At 43.2% G+C, this 21,490-nt stretch overlaps 1 long non-coding RNA gene across 1 annotated transcript in view; it reads left to right on the top strand.

The window, feature by feature from the left end:
• Positions 1-15,085, top strand: part of LOC143809029 (uncharacterized) — a 42,498-nt gene extending 27,413 nt beyond the window's left edge. The window contains exons 2-3 of the long non-coding RNA XR_013222033.1: positions 11,669-11,812; positions 14,627-15,085. This is a non-coding gene — a long non-coding RNA (uncharacterized LOC143809029). The remainder of the gene's footprint in view (positions 1-11,668; positions 11,813-14,626) is intronic.
• Positions 15,086-21,490: the final 6,405 nt, after the last annotated feature.

Genomic DNA, 21,490 nt, shown 5'->3' with positions numbered 1-21,490 from the left:
GGGGGACCAAAATGTGTAATCTCTCTCATTACAGTGGAGATATCTCCAAATATCGTGAAAATTGTTGGAGTTAATTAGCTGGGCCGCATCACCCCTAGTCACAGCAGCCGAAGAACAATCTAGGTTCTTGGATACCGGGATATTAAAGTCTCCGGCCACTAACTTATAGCCGTGTTGACAGTTACTCAAAATTTGAAATAGATTATTTAGAAATTTGATCTGACCAAAGTTTGGGCCATACACAGAAGTAATGGTATAAGGGGTATTGTGGAGTAAACATAAGATTATGATGTATCTGCCCGCCGGGTCGGCTATAGAGTTAATTAGTTGAAAAGAGTTAGCTTTGCTAAAGAAGACTGCCACCCCAGCTTTTTTGACCTTCCCATTCGCAAAAAATTGATGGGGATATAAATTCGAATACATTCTAATATTATCCCGTTCTAATAAATGAGTCTCTTGCAAACAAATAATATCATGTTTGGATTTAGCGAGTTGACGCCAGACTATAGATCTCTTACCAGGGGAGTTGAGACCGTTAACATGAATAGAATATAAAGAAACACTCATTGTAAAATGTTACACAATTTGCAGAAGTAGACATGCAAACCTATACACATAACGTAGATATCGATACGTCGTGGGATATCAAGCAATATTAGACTGAAAGGGGGGGGGAAGGGAGGGGAGGAGGGAAGAAGAGGGAAGACGAGGGGGGGAGGGGAAACGAACATCCAAACATTTAAACAAATGGACACTCAGGGATAACCTGATTCCAAGGTGAAAATAGAAAACAGTTCACCTAAGGGGCAATAAGCTGAGGGAACTCCCGCCGGGAACCAGTCTCAGCAAAAAATCAGCAAACAAAATAAGAAAAGAAAAATCAGAACTTTGCGGGAAAGAAAGAAATTAAATTCTTCCAGCCAGGAAATGGAGGATAGAGACACTTCAGGCAACCTTCCAGTCTGGGATGATGCGGCGCCTTCGGGAGTTAGGTCCTCCAGACTTGAGGGAGGAAGAGGCAGGAGCAGGTGCAGGAGGATCAAAACCCCACTGGGACAGGGTCTTGGCTGCTTGCGACGGGGATAGGCACGTGGTAATCGAACCGTCTTTGCGGATGCAGAGTTTGGTAGGGAAACCCCAGCGGTATAAAATGCCCTTTTCCCTCAGGATTGAAGTATATGGAGCATATGCCCTGCGGAGGGCAAGAGTCCCCGGGGACAGGTCAGGAAAAACAGCAATGGCGGCAAACCGTTCAGGCAGCGAGGGTTTCAGTCTCAATGCTTGCATAAATTCCTCTTTCATAGTAAAAAAATGGATACGAGCCAGTACATCTCTGGGGACTGCAGGATCAAGGCCTGAGGGCTTAGGGATACGATGAATACGGTCTATCACAATGTCCTCTTTGGTATAAAGAGGGAGGACAGAAATGATGAAGTCTTGTAGATAGGCTTTGAGATCATCAGCCCCAACTGTTTCAGCAATACCTCTGAGTTTCACATTGTTTCTCCTGGACCTGTCCTCCAGATCCAGGGTTTTAGCATGGGTTTTGGTAACTAGCAGCTTCAGGTTATCATGAGCCTCCCATAGGTCATTGTGAGAAGACACTAGTTCGGCCATTTTATTTTCAAGGTGATCTGTGCGGCCTCCCAATTCCTCCACCTCCCCCCTGAGATCTGCCATCATGGAACGCATATCGTCCTGTATAGAGGTGCGGAGGTCTCCCAGCATATCTCTGAGTAGCGAGGCTGTAACCGGGGCCTCTGAGGGATCAGCCGCAGCTGAGCTGGAGGCAGAAGACTGGGAGCCCCGGCGCGCAGCTCTAGAGGATCTCGGGGATAGCGGCGCCATCTTGGATTTCTGAGTCTGCTGCGGGGTTGCTGCAAAGAAATCCACAATGCGCCTGGCGGGGTCCCCTGCGGCGGCTTTAGATTTCCCCATGCACTCACCGGCCAGTCAGGGGTAAGTGCGGGGAGTTTGGGAGAGAAAGGCACCGTCTGTGTGCTGCTGTGTGCCGGTTTATGGGTCCTGGGAACGGAGCTCCCGCACTATGCGACCTGCATCCTCAGAAGCTAGGCCACGCCCCCGATGTAAAATATATTGACCAAGAGATCTAGATGTAATTTGATTGTTTGGTCGTCAAGATTGTTAGTCCTTTAGCGTTACCCAGGGTGCACCACAGGAGGCGGACTAACGTTGCACCCCCATTAACCAGAGAGATACCGTTTTGGATTTTTTGCACAAGTCTACATGTGCTGTATTTTTTTCAGGGGCTCCAGAGAAAAAGTAAAAGCCTTTCCTTAATTTCTGTCGATTGTTCAGTTCATCACCAGCCATCCCTCCTTCACGACCCTCCGCGAGTGGAACTTGGGTCTACATTGTCCATGGGGAAGTTGTCCATTGCCCTTCGTGGCCTCATCGTGAGCGCACAGGCTGTGGTTTATAGACCAGGTGCGTCCATCACACAATGACAGAACAATCCAGTCTGTGCTGACAGTGAGAGAAGTGGAGCGCTGACTCCAGGCCGGACCCCAACCTGCCGTGCGCACAGCCGTGCACGTAGCTCCAGAACGCGCTGATCTGAATTTTCATGCAGCAGATGTTTCACTGATCTGTAAAGGATATTTCCGTCCTCCGGGGACGAGTTCTTGTTTTTCTCTGACTTACATACAGTATCTCTGACTTCCCTTAGCTGGAGGCGATTAGGACTGGGCCGGATCCGTCTCCGTGCTGGTGGTCCCTGATAGCTCAGAGATTTCCGTAATCCGTTCCTCTTACATTGTCTCATTAGATTATCACATTCAGTCACCACCAAAGTCACTGACGGCCACAGAAATGCACGGGGCGACACTAATGTGTGCGTCCGGCTCACCGGATAGATGATAGATAGATTATAGACAGATAGATAATAGATAGATAGATAATAGATAGATAATAGATAGATGATAGATACATAATAGATACAGTAGATGATAGATAATAGTTTATAGATAGATAATAGATATTAAATAGATAGATGACAGATAATAGACAGATAGATAATAGATAGATAGATAGATAGATTAAAGATAGATGATAGATGATTGACAGATAAATAGATAGATAGATAATAGATATTAAATAGATAGATAATAGATAGATAGATAATAGACAGATAGATAATAGATAGATAATAGATAGATAGATAATAGATAGATAGATGATTGATAGATAGATAATAGATATTAAATAGATAGATGATAGATACATAATAGATACAGTAGATGATAGATAGATAGATTATAGATAGATTATAGATAGATGATAGATAATAGATAGATAATAGATAGTTAGATGGATCTATAGATAGATAATAAATAGATAGATCTATAGATAGACAATAGATACAGTTGTGCTCAAAAGTTCCCATCCCCTGGTGATTTTGGCCTGATAACATGCTCAGAAGTTGACACAAATGGGTGTGAATGGCTCCTAAAGGTAACATCCTCACCTGTGACCTGTTTGCTTGTAATCAGTGTGTGCATTATCAATTCCATGGGTTGTCCCCATGTATACACACCGCCCCCTGTAGTGAAATATGTATGTATATATGACCAGCAGTAAATTAACATCTGTCTTAGACTGCAGCTCTCACAAATGTCATGACCTTTGTTATCCTGAGCAGGTAGTCTCCTGGTCTCCAGTCACCCCGGAGGGAGGGGTGTCCTGAGAACACACACAGAATTGGAAACACTTCACACCTCTTAGTGCCTTTGATGGGAAAACGCCGAATTGCAGCCTCACACTGTATATTCAATCTTAGAAAGAAAATTTACACAAAGAGTGTTCAAAGAAAAAAAATGTGTTAATTGGTAAAATAGCCAGGATCCAGTCACAATCCAAGGATTAGAATATTAACCTAAGAGGCTGGTCTACAAATTTGACCTCCAAGTTGACTCTATAAATTAGGCCTTTACACATAGACACCTGTTCACAGATTGAGAGGCAGCCAAGCTGATGTGAGCCATTCCATATTCATGTCTGCGGCACGATAGTGTTTGTGGGGGGGCTGCATTATACTGTGTGTGGGGGCTGCATTATACTGTGTGTGGGGGCTGCACTATACTGTGTGTGTTTGTGGGGGGCAGCATTATACTGTGTGGGGCTGCTTTATACTCAGGGGGGGTTGCATTAAATTTTGTGTGTGAGGGGGCTGATTACACTGTATGTGAAGGGGGCTGCATTATACTGTGTGTGGGGGGTGCACGTTACTGTGTATGAGGGGGGCTGCATTGTACTGTATGTAGGGGCTGCACTATACTGTTTGTGTGGGCTGCACTATACTGTGTGTTTGTGGGGGGCTTCATTATACTATGTGTGTGTGGGTGGCTGCACTATACTGTGTTTTTCTGGGGGGCTGATTATACTGTGTGTGAAGGGGGCTGCACTATACTGTGTGGGGGTGGCTGCACAATACTGTGTGTTTGTGGGGGACTGCATTATGATGTGTAGGGCTGCATTATACTCTGAGGTGCTGAATTATACTTTGTGTGGGGGGCTGATTATACTGTGTGAAGGGGGCTGCATTACACTGTGTGTTTTGTGTGTGGGGGGTGAATTGTACTGTGTGGGGGTGGGGCCTGCATTATACTTAGAAGGGCTGCATTATACTCTGGGGGCTGCATTACACTGTATGTGGGGGGGCTGCACTATACTGTGTGTTTGTGGGGGTGGGGCCTGCATTATACTCCCTGTTGTAAACTCTGTTTTCGGGCTCCCTCTTGTGGTCACAGGTGGTTTGTGTGAGTTTTGTTTTTGGGCTCCCCCTGGTGGCTTTGTTTGTTATCCTGCTGATCTGTGGCTGGATCAGCTGCCTCGTTATGCACTAGGGAGTTTCCTATTTAGCTCTGCTTCACCTCCACTTGTTGCCGGCTGTTGATGTATTCAGTGCTATTCTGATCTCCCCTGATTATCTTCGTTTTCAGTCTCTTCTGGAGAAGCTAAGTTTCTGTTTGATTATTTTTTGCTCATCTGTCTGCAATATGATTTCAGTGTATGATGAGTTAGTCCAGCTTGCTAATATGTGAGTTCTTGCTGCTGGTAAGCTCTGGGGTACGGAGTTGCTTCCCCCGCACCGTTAGTTGGTGCGGGGGCTCGAGCAATCTCTGCGTGGATATTTTGCTTAGGGTTTTCTATTGACCGCACAGCTCCCTTCCTATTTTCTGCTATCTAGTGTTAGCGGGCCTCATTTGCTAAATCTATTTCATCTCTGCGTTTGTGCTTTCCCCTTAACTCACCGTTAATATTTGTGGGGGGCTTTTCTATATCTTTGGGGGTCATTTCTCTGAGGCAAGTAAGGACTTTACTTTCCCTCTAGGAATAGGTAGTTTCTCAGGCCGTGAAGAGACGTCTAGGATTTCCAGGTAATGTTCCACGGCTGCCTATAGTTGTTTGCGGATAGGATCAGGTTGCGGTCAATCCAGATACCACTTTCCCAGAGCTGGTCGTCGGTTTAGTTACTTAGCTAGTCAAACTTGTGATCCTTGCCACTAGGATTATAACAGTACAGCCGGCCCATAAAGTGTTAATTGCATGGCAGAAGCAGGAGAAGAGAAGCCTTGTAGAATTTTTTTTTTTTTTTTTGCTGCCATGTGTCTAGCTGCTGTGTGTCTAGCTTCTCTCCTCCTCTTAATCTTGGTGTGGCTCTGAGTTCAGCTGCTGATATGGATATCCAGAGTTTGGCCTCCAGTGTAGATCATCTTGCTGCAAGGGTACAAAGTATTCAGGATTTTGTTGTTCACAGTCCTATGTCAGAGCCTAGAATACCTATTCCGGAGTTGTTTTCTGGAGATAGATCTAGGTTCCTGAATTTTAAGAACAATTGCAAATTGTTTCTTTCTTTGAAACCTCGTTCCTCTGGTGATTCCGTTCAGCAAGTTAAGATTATTATTTCTTTCTTGCGTGGCGACCCTCAAGATTGGGCCTTCGCATTGGCGCCAGGGGATCCTGCATTGCTTAGTGTTGATGCGTTTTTTCTGGCCCTTGGATTGCTCTATGAGGAACCTAATCTTGAGAACCAGGCTGAAAAAGCGTTGTTGGCCCTCTCTCAGGGCCAGGATGAAGCTGAGGTGTATTGCCAGAAATTTCGGAAATGGTCGGTGCTTACTCAGTGGAATGAGTGTGCCCTGGCTGCAAATTTCAGAAAAGGTCTTTCTGAAGCCATTAAGAATGTCATGGTGGGGTTCCCTACGCCTGCAGGTCTGAATGAGTCAATGACTCTGGCCATTCAGATTGATCGGCGTTTGCGGGAGCGCAAACCTGTGCACCATTTGGCGGTGTCTTCTGAACAGACACCTGAGTCTATGCAATGTGATAGAATTCTGACCAGAAGTGAACGTCAAAATTATAGACGGCAAAATGGGTTGTGCTTTTACTGTGGTGACTCAGCTCATGTTATCTCAGCATGCTCTAAGCGCACAAAAAAGATTGATAAATCTGTCACCATCGGTACTTTACAGCCTAAGTTCATTTTGTCTGTTACCCTGATTTGTTCCTTGTCATCTTACCCGGTTATGGCTTTTGTAGATTCAGGTGCTGCCCTGAGCCTGATGGATTTGTCATTTGCCAGGCGCTGTGGTTTTGTTTTGGAGCCTTTAAAATTCCCTATTCCACTAAGGGGAATTGATTCTACACCATTGGCTACGAATAAACCTCAGTACTGGACGCAGGTGACCATGTGCATGACTCCTGTTCATCAGGAGGTGATTCGCTTTCTTGTTCTGCATAATTTGCATGATGTTGTCGTGTTGGGTCTGCCATGGTTGCAGACTCATAATCCAGTCCTGGATTGGAAAGCAATGTCTGTGTCAAGTTGGGGTTGCCAGGGAATTCATGGCGACGCTCCTGTGGTGTCAATTGCTTCGTCCACTCCTTCTGAGGTCCCTGCGTTTTTGTCAGATTACCAGGATGTATTTGATGAGCACAAACTCAATTCTCTACCTCCTCATAGGGATTGTGATTGTGCTATAAATTTGATTCCTGGTAGTAAGTTTCCGAAGGGACGACTTTTCAATTTGTCAGTGCCGGAGCATGCTGCTATGCGGAGTTATATAAAGGAGTCTTTGGAGAAAGGACTTATTCGCCCCTCCTCTTCCCCTCTTGGTGCGGGGTTCTTTTTGTGGCTAAGAAGGATGGTTCCCTGAGACCTTGTATTGATTATCGCCTTCTAAATAAAATCACGGTCAAATTTCAGTATCCTTTGCCATTGTTATCTGATCTGTTTGCTCGCATTAGGGGGTCTAGTTGGTTCACCAAGATAGATCTTCGTGGTGCGTATAACCTTGTGCGTATTAAGCAGGGTGATGAATGGAAAACTGCATTTAATACGCCCGAAGGCCATTTTGAGTACTTGGTGATGCCTTTTGGACTTTCTAATGCTCCTTCTGTCTTTCAGTCCTTCATGCACGACATCTTCCGCGAGTATCTGTATAAATTTATGATTGTGTATCTGGATGATATTCTGTTTTTTTCTGATGATTGGGAGTCCCATGTTAAGCAGGTCAGGATGGTGTTTCAGGTCCTGCGTGCCAATGCTTTATTTGTGAAGGGCTCAAAATGTCTTTTTGGAGTCCAGAAGGTTTCTTTTTTGGGTTTCATTTTTTCCCCTTCTACTATTGAGATGGACCCAGTCAAGGTTCAGGCTATTCATGACTGGACTCAGCCTACATCTGTTAAGAGTCTTCAGAAGTTCTTGGGTTTTGCTAATTTTTACCGTCGCTTCATCGCTAATTTTTCTGGTGTTGTTAAGCCTTTGACGGATTTGACCAAGAAGGGTTCTGATGTGACTAATTGGTCTTCTGCGGCTGTGGAGGCCTTTCGGGAGCTGAAGCGTCGGTTTTCTTCGGCTCCGGTCTTATGTCAGCCAGATGTCTCACTTCCCTTCCAGGTGGAGGTTGATGCTTCCGAGATTGGAACGGGGGCTGTTTTGTCGCAGAGAAGCTCTGATGGCTCTGTGATGAAGCCATGTGCTTTCTTTTCAAGAAAGTTTTCGCCTGCCAAGCGGAATTATGATGTCGGTAATCGGGAGTTGTTGGCTATGAGGTGGGCATTTGAGGAGTGGCGACATTGGCTCGAGGGAGCTAAGCATCGTGTGGTGGTCTTGACTGATCACAAAAATCTGATTTATCTCGAATCGGCCAAGCGGCTGAATCCTAGACAGGCTCGTTGGTCGTTGTTTTTCTCTCGTTTTGATTTTGTGGTCTCGTACCTGCCTGGTTCGAAGAATGTGAAAGCTGATGCTCTTTCTAGGAGTTTTGTGCCTGACTCTCCTGGAGATTCTGAGCCGGCTGGTATCCTCAGAGAAGGGGTGATTTTGTCTGCCATCTCCCCAGATTTGCGACGAGTGCTGCAGGAGTTTCAGGCAGATAGACCTGACCGTTGTCCACCGGAGAGACTGTTTGTCCCAGATAGATGGACCAACAGAGTTATTTCCGAGGTTCATTCTTCGGTGTTGGCAGGCCATCCTGGAATATTTGGTACCAGAGATTTGGTGGCCAGGTCCTTTTGGTGGCCTTCCTTGTCGCGGGATGTGCGTTCCTTTGTGCAGTCTTGTGGGATTTGTGCTCGGGCTAAGCCTTGCTGTTCTCGTGCCAGTGGTTTGCTGTTACCTTTGCCTGTCCCGAAGAGGCCTTGGACGCACATTTCCATGGATTTTATTTCAGATCTCCCTGTCTCTCAGAGAATGTCTGTCATCTGGGTGGTGTGTGATCGTTTTTCTAAGATGGTCCATTTGGTGCCCTTGCCTAAGTTGCCTTCCTCCTCCGAGTTGGTTCCGCTGTTTTTTCAAAATGTGGTTCGTTTGCACGGGATCCCTGAGAATATTGTTTCCGACAGAGGATCCCAGTTTGTGTCTAGATTTTGGCGGACCTTTTGTGCTAAGATGGGCATTGATTTGTCTTTTTCGTCGGCCTTCCATCCTCAGACGAATGGCCAGACCGAGCGAACTAATCAGACCTTGGAAACCTATTTAAGATGTTTTGTTTCTGCTGATCAGGACGACTGGGTGGCTTTTTTGCCATTGGCCGAATTTGCCCTTAATAATCAGGCTAGTTCTGCTACTTTGGTTTCGCCTTTTTTTTGTAATTCAGGGTTTCATCCTCGTTTTTCCTCGGGTCAGGTGGAGCCTTCTGACTGTCCTGGAGTGGATCTTGTGGTGGGTAGGTTGCATCAGATTTGGGATCATGTGGTGGACAATTTGAAGCTGTCACAAGAGAAGGCTCAGCGCTTTGCCAACCGCCGTCGCTGTGTGGGTCCCCGACTTCGCGTTGGGGACTTGGTGTGGTTGTCTTCTCGCTTTGTTCCTATGAAGGTCTCCTCTCCCAAGTTCAAGCCTCGGTTTATCGGTCCTTATAAGATTTTGGAAGTCCTTAACCCTGTGTCATTTCGTTTGGACCTCCCAGCATCGTTTGCTATTCATAATGTGTTCCATCGGTCGTTGTTGCGGAGGTATGTGGTGCCTGTGGTTCCTTCGGTTGAGCCTCCTGCCCCTGTGCTGGTTGAGGGAGAATTGGAATACGTGGTGGAGAAGATCTTGGATTCTCGTATTTCTAGACGGAGGCTTCAGTATTTGGTTAAGTGGAAGGGCTATGGTCAGGAGGATAATTCCTGGGTTGTCGCCTCTGATGTTCATGCGGCTGATTTGGTTCGTGCCTTCCATGTGGCTCACCCTGATCGCCCTGGGGGTTTTTGATGAGGGTTCGGTGACCCCTCCTCAAGGGGGGGTACTGTTGTGAACTCTGTTTTCGGGCTCCCTCTTGTGGTCACAGGTGGTATTGTGTGAGTGTTGTTTTTGGGCTCCCCCTGGTGGCTTTGTTTGTTATCCTGCTGATCTGTGGCTGGATCAGCTGCCTCGTTATGCACTTGGGAGTTTCCTATTTGGCTCTGTTTCACTTCCACTTGTTGCCGGCTGTCGATGTATTCAGTGCTATTCTGATCTCCCCTGATTATCTTCGTTTTCAGTCTCTTCTGGAGAAGCTAAGTTTCTGTTTGATTATTTTTTGCTCATCTGTCTGCAATATGATTTCAGTGTATGATGAGTTAGTCCAGCTTGCTAATATGCGAGTTCTTGCTGCTGGTAAGCTCTGGGGTACGGAGTTGCTTCCCCCGCACCGTTAGTTGGTGCGGGGGCTCGAGCAATCTCTGCGTGGATATTTTGCTTAGAGTTTTCTATTGACCGCACAGCTCCCTTCCTATTTTCTGCTATCTAGTGTTAGCGGGCCTCATTTGCTAAATCTATTTCATCTCTGCGTTTGTGCTTTCCCCTTAACTCACCGTTAATATTTGTGGGGGGCTTTTCTATATCTTTGGGGGTCATTTCTCTGAGGCAAGTAAGGACTTTACTTTCCCTCTAGGAATAGGTAGTTTCTCAGGCCGTGAAGAGACGTCTAGGATTTCCAGGTAACGTTCCACGGCTGCCTATAGTTGTTTGCGGATAGGATCAGGTTGCGGTCAATCCAGATACCACTTTCCCAGAGCTGGTCGTCGGTTTAGTTACTTAGCTAGTCAAACTTGTGATCATTGCCACTAGGATCATAACAACTCCCCTCAGAGGGGGCTGAATTACACTGTGTGTGGAGGGCTACATTATACTCTGGGGGGCTGCATTATACTCTATGAGGGGGCTGCATTACACTATGAAGGACCATGGGGAGTACATTATACTATATGTATTATATGGGATCTGCATTATACGGTATCGAGGACTATCTGTACCAATCATTCTTCCTCAGATGGAGTAAGGGTAGGTACACACGGTCAGTAAACGCTGAGGGTTGGACGCTGTGTACTTGTGCAGCGGCCAGATGTTACAGCATAGTGGATGAGATTTCAAGAAATCCCATGCCCACTGTACGTGCACAGATGCCCGCAGCTCACCCACGGAGACAGACATGTGGCGCGTCTTTCCAGACTGCAGCATGTCAATTTATCTTTATTTGTATCCACAAGATGAATTTCGCCTGTACAATGTATTGGACACAGTGAATCCGCACGGTCCAATGAACACATGCGGAATCACGTGCGTTCAATAGCCGGCAGTGGACATGTGCTGCGTCCAAAGTGCTGCCAATTACTAAACGTGTGCACCTACCCTAAAGTGGCCGGGAAACATGCGTCAAACAACTTTAATATTCTCAATCGTGCTCGTTTAGCGGCCTGAACTTAGCGCTTATAAATGCAACAGAAATGTTTCTGTGGGATGGTCCGATATGTTAGCATTTGGGACCCCACTTTAAACTTTTGCCCAGGCCCCCACTTTGTCTAAAACCGACCCTGCGTCTATGATCTTTGCCATATGGCTGCACTTCCTTTCATTTAAAGGCCACTGAGCCACATAATTTACCCCCCATGACCCCGACTCACTTTCTGTCCCGATTTATACATTCAGCCATTTCACTTCAGATCTTTTTCTCTTCATACAAGACTGAACCTCGTCTATAAGCCGAGAGCGTCTGTCATCTGCGCAATAAAAGGCTCCATAAAACTAATCGCATCACAAGATATCACTCTCCAAACTCACATAAAAAAATCCTCTTGTCTTTACAGTCTGAATATTGGTGGTCTCGCCAGAGAAATAAAATGGGTAAAAGGCGGAGTTCACTAACGACAGATCTGATACATGAGCTCTTTGTCATAGATTAGAATCGCCCTGAGGTCCCGAGAAGAACTGGAATAAGAGGCCGACTAACCTGTGAGGCCGCGGCTTAATCAGACGGACGAGGACATCATTAGCGAAAGTGAACTGACAAAGATGGAAACTTTCTTTAAATTCTTAATACAGGTAAATAGGGAAGGGAAATACTCATAATACTGCTAGAATACATAAACTATAATACTGCCCCTATGTACAAGAATATAACTAATATAATACTGCTCCTATGTACAAGAATATAACTACTATAATACTGCTCCTATGTACAAGAATATAACTAGTATAATACTGCCCCTATGTACAAGAATATAACTACTATAATACTGCTCCTATGTACAAGAATATAACTACTATAATACTGCCCCTATGTATAAGAATATAACTACTATAATACTGCTCCTATGTACAAGAATATAACTACTATAATACTGCCCCTATGTACAAGAATATAACTACTATAATACTGCCCCTATGTACAAGAATATAACCACTATAATACTGCTCCTATGTACAAGAATATAACTACTATAATACTGCCCCTATGTACAAGAATATAACTACTATAATACTGCCCCTATGTACAAGAATATAACTACTATAATACTGCCCCTATGTACAAGAATATAACTACTATAATACTGCTCCTATGTACAAGAATATAACTACTATAATACTGCCCCTATGAACAAGAATATAACTACTATAATACTGCCCCTATGTACAAGAATATAACTACTATAATACTGCTCCTATGTACAAGAATATAAATACTATAATACTGCCCCTATGTACAAGAATATAACTACTATAATACTGCCCCTATGAACAAGAATATAACTACTATAATACTGCCCCTATGTACAAGAATATAACTACTATAATACTGCTCCTATGTACAAGAATATAACTACTATAATACTGCCCCTATGTACAAGAATATAACTACTATAATACTGCTCCTATGTACAAGAATATAACTACTATAATACTGCTCCTATGTACAAGAATATAACTACTATAATACTGCTCCTATGTACAAGAATATAACTACTATAATACTGCTCCTATGTACAAGAACATAACTACTATAATACTGCTCCTATGTACAAGAATATAACTACTATAATACTGCTCCTATGTACAAGAATATAACTACTATAATACTGCTCCTATGTACAAGAATATAACTACTATAATACTGCTCCTATGTACAAGAATATAACTACTATAATACTGCTCCTATGTACAAGAATATAACTACTATAATACTGCCCCCATGTACAAGAATATAACTACTATAATACTGCCCCCATGTACAAGAATATAACTACTATAATACTGCCCCCATGTACAAGAATAAAACTACTATAATACTGCCCCCATGTACAATAATATAACTACTATAATACTGCCCACTATGTACAAGACTATAACTACTATAATACTGCCCCTATGTACAAGAATATAACTACTATAATACTGCCCCTATGTACAAGAATATAACTACTATAATACTGCTCCTATGTACAAGAATATAACTACTATAATACTGCTCCTATGTACAAGAATATAACTACTATAATACTGACCCCTATATACAAGAATATAATTACTATAATACTGCTCCTATGTACAAGAATATAACTACTATAATACTGCTCCTCTGTACAAGAATATAGCTACTATAATACTGCTCCTATGTACAAGAATATAACTACTATAATACTGCCCCTATGTACAAGAATATAACTACTATAATACTGTCCCCATGTACAAGAATATAACTACTATAATACTGCCCCCATGTACAAGAATATAACTACTATAATACTGCCCCCATGTACAAGAATATAACTACTATAATACTGCCCCCATGTACAAGAATAAAACTACTATAATACTGCCCCCATGTACAAGAATAAAACTACTATAATACTGCCCCCATGTACAATAATATAACTACTATAATACTGCCCACTATGTACAAGACTATAACTACTATAATACTGCCCCTATGTACAAGAATATAACTACTATAATACTGCCCCTATGTACAAGAATATAACTACTATAATACTGCTCCTATGTACAAGAATATAACTACTATAATACTGCCCCTATGTACAAGAATATAACTACTATAATACTGACCCCTATATACAAGAATATAAGTACTATAATACTGCCCTAATGTATAAGAATATAATATAATACTGCCCCTATGTACAGTAGATGAATGCCCCCTGTTGGCTCTGGGTAACTCTTGCTATACGGAGGGTGGATATTCTAGATGCTCCGTGTCCTTTCTGCTGCTGGTATTTTCCAGGATAATCTCTGGTTGTCTATTATACACGTGATTCTGGTTTCTGCAGGAGAATAAACTATTTTAAATCCAAACTCCCACATTAAATTGAATTCCAGCAAATTTTGGCCGAGGGACAAGACGTCATTTGTAGCTCCAGGATTATGATGTGTTAGTGTCTAGTAAGTGACTATGAATCCGATCACATTGAGCGCCATTCTACATCATGCATTTAGATATAGCAGCATTCTCATACTCTAGTCACATCCAGAGCTGCGTACACAATTCTACTGCTCTGCGAGCTCTCAGCCGGGTTGACCTTGATGGGTTCAATGTTGTCAAGGGGAAAGGTCCGGACCCTCATCCTACAAGCTGTGTATATCCTCCTGTCCAACAGAACAGAATACAGATCATAAACGTGACCCCCGAGTACATAATCCTATAAAACAAAGGTAAGGGGGGAAAAAAAACTATGCAGCTTTGGATGTGGATGGAGGTTTGTGCAGCTGCTTTGGTTGTGAATGGAGAAAAAAAATATTACGTGTCTCCAAATGTGTAATAGAAGTGTTCGGAGCTGAACATGATTTGTAGATAAAAACCGTAATGTTGACGACAATTTAATGCTTTGTCTCCGTGTTTAGATATAAAGTATCTCGGACTCGGCGTCAGTCCCCGGCCAGAAATCCTCCCCGGACGCCTGCGGATTCCCCGCACCTTTCTGGCCAGGAAATGAATGTCTTCAAGTTGTAAGCTAAATGCAAAAACATACAAACGCATTAAAAATTCATCAGGTTTACGACAATGTCACCTGCAAGATTTCTGTTTCAGCAAAAAAAAAAAAAAAAGCCGTAAAAGATGAACCTCGGATTAAGCGGAGCTCTGGTGAGTATTACCGCACATCCGCGATGTAATGGGGGATAGATTATAACTGATCATTAGAACGTGCTGGAATCAACCAGAGGAACCAGAGCACGAGTCCAAGGGAAACAGCGCCACATGGACGCCAAATAATACCGTACTGTCCTGAAAGAGCAAGTGCAATATAATCCCCAAAATACAGCTCTACACCGTGCCTATATAAAGAACTACAAGGTCCTCATATCATATTGTAATATCCTGATAAAGTAACACTTCTATACAGCCACTAAAAATTTTATAAGCATTGCTCATGTAATAGTATCAAACAGTACCCAACAGTGTCCATGTAATAGTACCAAACGGCGCCCGTGTAATAGTACCAAACGGCGCCCGTGTAATAGTACCAAACAACGCCCATGTAATAGTACCAAAAGGCGCCCGTGTAATAGTACCAAACGGCGCCCGTGTAATAGTACCAAACGGCGCCCATGTAATAGTACCAAACAGCGCCCATGTAATAGTACCAAACAGCACCCATATAATAGTACCAAGCAGTGTCCATGTAATAGTACCAAACAGCGTCCATGTAATAGTACCAAACAGTGTCCATGTAACAGTATCAGTGTCCATGTAATAGTACCAAACAGCGCCCGTGTAATAGTACCAAAAGGCGCCCGTGTAATAGTACCAAACGGCGCCCGTGTAATAGTACCAAACGGCGCCCATGTAATAGTACCAAACAGCGCCCATGTAATAGTACCAAACAGCACCCATATAATAGTACCAAGCAGTGTCCATGTAATAGTACCAAACAGCGTCCATGTAATAGTACCAAACAGTGTCCATGTAACAGTATCAGTGTCCATGTAATAGTACCAAACAGCGCCCGTGTAATAGTACCAAAAGGCGCCCGTGTAATAGTACCAAACGGCGCCCGTGTAATAGTACCAAACGGCGCCCATGTAATAGTACCAAACAGCGCCATGTAATAGTACCAAACAGCACCCATATAATAGTACCAAGCAGTGTCCATGTAATAGTACCAAACAGCGTCCATGTAATAGTACCAAACAGTGTCCATGTAACAGTATCAGTGTCCATGTAATAGTACCAAACAGCGCCCGTGTAATAGTACCAAAAGGCGCCCGTGTAATAGTACCAAACGGCGCCCGTGTAATAGTACCAAACGGCGCCCATGTAATAGTACCAAACAGCGCCATGTAATAGTACCAAACAGCACCCATATAATAGTACCAAGCAGTGTCCATGTAATAGTACCAAACAGCGTCCATGTAATAGTACCAAACAGTGTCCATGTAACAGTATCAGTGTCCATGTAATAGTACCAAACAGCGCCCGTGTAATAGTACCAAAAGGCGCCCGTGTAATAGTACCAAACAGCGCCCGTGTAATAGTACCAAAAGGCGCCCGTGTAATAGTACCAAACGGCGCCCGTGTAATAGTACCAAACGGCGCCCATGTAATAGTACCAAACAGCGCCCATGTAATAGTACCAAACAGCACCCATATAATAGTACCAAGCAGTGTCCATGTAATAGTACCAAACAGCGTCCATGTAATAGTACCAAACAGTGTCCATGTAACAGTATCAGTGTCCATGTAATAGTACCAAACAGCGCCCGTGTAATAGTACCAAACAGCGCCCGTGTAATAGTACCAAACAGCGCCCGTGTAATAGTACCAAACAGCACCCATATAATAGTACCAAGCAGTGTCCATGTAATAGTACCAAACAGCATCCATGTAATAGTACCAAACAGTGTCCATGTAACAGTATCAGTGTCCATGTAATAGTACCAAACAGCGCCCGTGTAATAGTACCAAACAGCGCCCGTGTAATAGTACCAAACAGCGCCCGTGTAATAGTACCAAACAGCGCCCGTGTAATAGTACCAAACAGCGCCCGTGTAATAGTACCAAACAGCACCCATATAATAGTACCAAGCAGTGTCCATGTAATAGTACCAAACAGCATCCATGTAATAGTACCAAACAGTGTCCATGTAACAGTATCAGTGTCCATGTAATAGTACCAAACAGCGCCCGTGTAATAGTACCAAACAGCGCCCGTGTAATAGTACCAAACAGCGCCCGTGTAATAGTACCAAACAGCGCCCGTGTAATAGTACCAAACAGCGCCCGTGTAATAGTACCAAACAGCGCCCGTGTAATAGTACCAAGCAGCGCCCGTGTAATAGTACCAAGCAGCGTCCGTGTAATAGTACCAAACAGCGCCCATGTAATAGTACCAAACAGTGTCCATGTAATAGTACCAAACAGCGCCCATGTAATAGTACCAAACAGCGCCCATGTAATAGTACCAAACAGCACCCATGTAATAGTACCAAGCAGTGTCCATGTAATAGTACCAAACAGCGTCCATGTAATAGTACCAAACAGTGTCCATGTAACAGTATCAGTGTCCATGTAATAGTACCAAACAGCGCCCGTGTAATAGTACCAAACAGCGCCCGTGTAATAGTACCAAACAGCGCCCGTGTAATAGTACCAAACAGCGCCCGTGTAATAGTACCAAACAGCGCCCGTGTAATAGTACCAAGCAGCGCCCGTGTAATAGTACCAAGCAGCGTCCGTGTAATAGTACCAAACAGCGCCCATGTAATAGTACCAAACAGTGTCCATGTAATAGTACCAAACAGCGCCCATGTAATAGTACCAAACAGTGCCCGCCCATGTAATAGTACCAAACAGTGCCCGCCCATGTAATAGTACCAAACAATATAACAAAACATAGTCCCTACATAATACTGTAAAATCATGATGATCTAATACTGCTATATAGCCCCCCCAAAAAAATCAGTTAGACACAGTGTTCATATAATAAACCACAATATAAAAAAATGGAGGAAAAAAACGAGAACAAGAGTCCAACAATTAAGATGAATAGTAAATTTTACGAAGGAGTTCCCTCAGGAGACCATCCGCCGCCTCATCAGGAGCATGCCCAGGCATTGTAGGGAGATCACACAGGCACTTGGAGGCCACACACACAACTGAGCATCATTCCCTTGTCTTGAGGTATTTCCACTGAAGTTGGATCAGCCTATAATTTGATTTTCCAATATGATTTTGAGTATCATTCCAAATCCAGACCGCCATTGGTTAATAAATTTGATTTCCATTGATGATTTTTGTGTGATTTTGTTGTCAGCACATTCAACTTTGTACAGAACAAAGTATTCAATGAGAATATTTCATTCATTTAGATCTAGGATGTGTTATTTCAGTGTTCCCTTTATTTTTTTGAGCAGTTTATATACATACATAGGAATAAAACGGTGCCTCTGTGCAAAAAAGCAACTGTAAAGTGCAAAGATTGCAAAAAATGAGAAAAATCTGAGAGTGAATAATGCTGCTGAAATGGAGTGGTACAAGGGGATGGCAATAAATATTAGGGTATCTAAAAGTAAAGTGCGGGATCAGGATAAATATATATAAAGTGCTGGTGCAATAAATGGATATCCCTGATAGTCACTATGAAGATAGTCATATTATTCTAATCGCCATATTAGTTGATTCTCCATAAATACCTTAAATCGTGCAGAGGGTCCCTTTAGATGCACCCACCCCGACGCGCGTTTCGGAATCAGCCTTCGTCTGACGAAGGCTGACGCCAAAACTCGCATCTAAATGGACACACTGCACTTTCAGGTATTTATGGAGTGAAGGCTGACACCGAAACGCGCGTCGGGGTGTGCGCATCTAAAGGGACGCTCTGCACTATTTCAGGTATTTATGGAGTGAAGGCTGACACCGAAACGAGCGTCAGGGTGGGCGCATCTAATGGGACACACTGCACTATTTCAGGTATTTATGGAGTATCAACTAATATGGCGATTAGAATAATATGACTATCTTGACTCGAGTATATAGTGAGTATCAGGAATATCCGGTTATTGCACCAGCACTTTATATATTATTATCCTGACCCCTCACTTTACGTTTATATGCCCTAATATTTATTTCCATCCCCTTGTACCACTCCATTTCAGCACAAGCGATCAGAATAGATGCATTCCGGGAAGTCAGTGAGGACAGAAAGCAGCACATACGCACCATCATCCGGTATGTATGCCAAATTTTAAAGTGCAGGTGCTATGAAGAATCTTGTGCATTATATTTTGTGACTAAGGGAAAAATTCCTCCCAAAAATATAAAGTTAGCAGATGTACAATGCTACAATGGGAATGTTGGATTTATTATGGCATCAATCAAAAATATACAAATATATAGGCTCATCCAGTTGAGGTAAATTACGCAATTAATGCAATGACATGAACCATCAGAAATGAATAAAGTTGGGATAATCACTTAATATAAAAATATTGATGGTATTCCTTTAGCAGAAATGTAGGAAACAAGGAAATGTTATAAGACCTATGGCTATAAGAATCAGCCCGACACGTGATCTACAAACATACGTGATGGAAGGGTTTCATGATTCAGTAGAATAAATGTTCTAGAATATTCACTTCCATCCCGGATGTTTGTTTTGTTGTTGATCACACGTCACAGTTTCTAATAGCCATAGGTCTTACACCATTTCCTTGTTTCTTACATCACTAATATCCGGCTTTTTGGCTCATTTCCTTATATATCACACACTATTAGGCCACTGGGCTTTTAGTTACTAACAGTGGTGAATATATATACATTTAGTTTTATATTCCGGAAAGTCTATGAATATTCATGAGGTTCAGTTCATTTATGGGTCCCTTAGAGGCAGCGATGGTTTGTTTTTTTAAATATTAGTATTTTATGCTTTTTTTTGTTTGTTTAAAAAACATTTTTAATGGTTCTCTGGGGGAGCATTAACCCCGGAAATGTTTCTATATGGTGTTGTACAATGTAACATACTGCACAATTCACACATGGAAAATTGATATTGTGTGACAGGTGCCATTCAATGACAGAAAGCAGGGATAGTGAAAACGACTAATTGTGCAATGAGTACATTGGAACCTTACAGAGTAAATAAAGCCTTTCCTTCCAGAAACAAGACTAGTGTCCATTATACCCGGTGTGAGCGGAGGGGATCAGATGTGTGGTGGTTACTGTACACAATGGCGGACGCTGGAGCCCGCACCTCGCCCACATCTGACATTTGATGTGAAAATATCTATTGTGTATAGTAAATATTCCGGCAAATATTAACCCTCCAAGTCTGTAAGATGCAAAATAATAAGTCCCCCTCCCCCCCACGGAGGCAGAGGACCAGATCATCGGGTTACAGCCCTTGCAGCAATGACCAAATTTCAACCCCTAATTTTATGGATTCTTTTCCTATGAAAACAGAGAAAAGGAAGAACATTACGGCATAGAAGTCAGAACCATGGGAGGCCGGAAACAGAGGCTGGAAGAAGCAGAGCGCCCTCTCCTGGTAACAGGAATACTATATCTGCATGGAAATCCTTAAAGGGGCTGTTCATCCTAGGCACGATAAACTGGGAAGCTCCTATGTCATGACAGCTCACAAATCCACTGCTCTACTAGTGTCAGTATTCACTGTCAATCTGGAATTATATTCGAGTGCAGCTCTGGAGTATAATACAGGACGTAACTCAGGATCAGTAATGTAATGTATGTGCACAGTGACTGCACCAGCAGAATAGTGAGTGCAGCTCTGGGGTATAATACAGGATGTAACTCAGGATCAGTAATGTAATGTATGTACACAGTGACTGCACCAGCAGAATAGTGAGTGCAGCTCTGGAGTATAATACAGGACGTAACTCAGGATCAGTAATGTAATGTATGTACACAGTGACTGCACCAGCAGAATAGTGAGTGCAGCTCTGGAGTATAATACAGGATGTAACTCAGGATCAGTAATGTAATGTATGTCCACAGTGACTGCATCAGCAGAATAGTGAGTGCAGCTCTGGAGTATAATACAGGATGTAACTCAGGATCAGTAATGTAATGTATGTACACAGTGACTGCACCAGCAGAATAGTGAGTGCAGCTCTGGGGTATAATACAGGAGGTAACTCAGGATCAGTAATGTAATGTATGTACACAACGAATGCACCAGCAGAATAGTGAGCGCAGCTCTGGAGTATAATGCAGGATGTAACTCAGGATCAGTAATGTAATGTATGTACACAGTGACTGCACCAGCAGAATAGTGAGTGCAGCTCTGGAGTATAATACAGGACGTAACTCAGGATCAGTAATGTAATGTATGTACACAGTGACTGCACCAGCAGAATAGTGAGTGCAGCTCTGGAGTATAATACAGGATGTAACTCAGGATCAGTAATGTAATGTATGTCCACAGTGACTGCATCAGCAGAATAGTGAGTGCAGCTCTGGAGTATAATACAGGATGTAACTCAGGATCAGTAATGTAATGTATGTACACAGTGACTGCACCAGCAGAATAGTGAGTGCAGCTCTGGGGTATAATACAGGAGGTAACTCAGGATCAGTAATGTAATGTATGTACACAACGAATGCACCAGCAGAATAGTGAGCGCAGCTCTGGAGTATAATGCAGGATGTAACTCAGGATCAGTAATGTAATGTATGTACACAGTGACTGCACCAGCAGAATAGTGAGTGCAGCTCTGGAGTATAATACAGGACGTAACTCAGGATCAGTA

Source organism: Ranitomeya variabilis, chromosome 2 (assembly GCF_051348905.1).
Source record: "Ranitomeya variabilis isolate aRanVar5 chromosome 2, aRanVar5.hap1, whole genome shotgun sequence".
NCBI classification, from domain to species: domain Eukaryota; kingdom Metazoa; phylum Chordata; class Amphibia; order Anura; family Dendrobatidae; genus Ranitomeya; species Ranitomeya variabilis.
Note: the sequence above shows the minus strand (reverse complement) of the source record. Positions and strands in the feature narration are given on the sequence as shown.